The sequence below is a fragment of the Etheostoma spectabile genome, chromosome 2 (genome assembly GCF_008692095.1).
Source record: "Etheostoma spectabile isolate EspeVRDwgs_2016 chromosome 2, UIUC_Espe_1.0, whole genome shotgun sequence".
In the NCBI taxonomy this organism is placed as follows: Eukaryota; Metazoa; Chordata; class Actinopteri; order Perciformes; family Percidae; genus Etheostoma; species Etheostoma spectabile.
This window is the reverse complement of record NC_045734.1, coordinates 3,210,827-3,213,075: the sequence shown is the minus strand read 5'-3', so window position 1 is coordinate 3,213,075 and position 2,249 is coordinate 3,210,827.

Sequence of the window (2,249 nt, the reverse complement as noted above, 5' to 3'; positions counted from 1 at the left end):
GGACTTCCATCAGCTGTTTAGGTTTAATGGCTAATGTTAATTAGCATGTTAGTTAGCAATAATTAGCCTGTGCCTATGTTATCTCCTTACACATACCTACGCTCTCTGTCTCTGCTGATAGGGAATGATTGAGATTTCTCTTGGCACAGCTTCCAGAAGACTTACAACTTTCAGACAGGTTGATCAGATCACATCTACGTCATCAAGGTCAGTTGGAGGCTGCACAGTAACACTCAGCCATCACCTGGAAAGTGCTTCTAATATCCTTCACTGGTCTCTGTCCAGAACAACTGGATCTGTTGATCCATTTCTTTAACTGTCTATGGCAGCAACCTGTTACTGTAAAAGTACGTCACCTGGATCATTGATCTGATTGGTTGAAGGACTATCTTTTTACACACAGAGTCATCTGAACTATGCCCATTGATCACGCCTCTTGTGCCGGCCTGTATCAGCTCAACTCAAGCCAGCTAATGGTCAGAGGCTGTTTTTAGAACATAAAACCACATTTTAATGTTACAAACAGCTGGTAGAAATGGCGGAGTTTTAGACGGAGCTTCAACGAGCGCCTGAGCGCCCGGTACCGTTTATGGGTAAGCGAGATAGAGAGTGACTGAAGAGAGGGAGCCCCCAGCGGCGTTGGAACAAAGCCGTGAATCAGAGAAAAAAAACGTGTTTTCGACGATTCAACACTAGAAATGCAACTGTAGCAAGCATCTCACTTTCACTAACGTTATCCACATTCATATATAGATGCGACAAATACATCCAGCTACGAAGAAGCCTAAAAGATGGAAGTTGGAACAGAAGAATAACGAGGCGTTTTAATGGAGATGAAATGGACTTGTCGTAAGAAGTTGCAAGTTTCAACTTGTCTCATTGCGCATCTTTGATCTGAACTGGGCTTAAGAATCTAACTTTAAACCCAGAACTCTAATGCATTTTTCACAAGGCCCTACTCCTCTTCCGTACTTTCTATATTCGTGCATATGTGATAAAATAATCTGAAAAGAAATAATATAATGCACAGGAGGGATTTTTAGAGGAACCCACCAAACATTGAGATTAAAGACAGCTGTGCATGCTTGTCGCACATGCAATAAGCGCACTGATAGTTCTGAAAATTTCAGCAATGCTAAAAATGACTGCGAGACAGACAGAAAGGAAAAGAGAGTGAAAATACAACACAATGACCTGCAAAAGCTGCTTTCTGACACAATTCCTTCTGGCTCTTTGCCACAATTTCTCGCTGCTTCTTTCCACATCTGGAGGTGGAACATAAAGGTGTTTTTTTTTATTGAAGGCTGGAGATACTGTAGGTTACCGGTTGTTCCTCCACCTGCAGGTTGCTTCAATCCCACACACACACAAACACACACACACACACACACACACACACACACACACACCACACACACACACACACACACACACACACACACACACACACAGTAAAACAAGCTTTATATGGTATGCTAAAAGCACATCCCAGACACAGAAGGAGCAGCTTGGATGTTTCCAAAGGCTCTGTTTTAGAGAGACAGCTGAAAAGGTGTGAGGAGGAAAAAATATGTGGCCTTTGACCTCAAAGGAAGTGATTTATACGGGACTTTAAAGCAAGCCCCCAGGATCAGTGCTGGGCTGTGATTCTGGTGTAGTGGCCACAATCGGAATTGCAGACAAACAGACTTCCAAAGGCCCAACAATACTTTTTCACAGACAGATTATTGACTCTTGATTACAATTCAAGCCATTAGGCAGTAGTGGAATGTAACTAAGTACATTTACTCAAGTACTGTACTTAAGGACAAATGTTGAGGTACTTGTACTTTACCTGAGTCTTTTCTTTTTTGTGCCACCTTCTACTTCTACTATGCTACATTTCAGAGGGAAATAGTATACTTTTTACTCCACTGCATTGATCTGACATCTTACTAGTTGCTTTATAAATTCTCAAAATTTCACACAAAACACATGCAGTTTATAAAATATGAGGTGTTATTATAAATGAATAGTATAGCTGAAATTATTAGATGATTAAACACTGAACAGTTTGGATCGTTTCCAGTATTTTTCTTTCCCTTTAATACTTTAAGCACATTTTCCTGATGATACTTAAATACTTTCACTTAAGTGGTTTCAATGCAGGACCTTTACTTGTAACAGAGTATTTTTTACAGTGTGGTATCGGCACTTTTACTTAAGTTAACCCTCTGAACCCTAAGGTCATTTTTACAGTTCATTGTCCG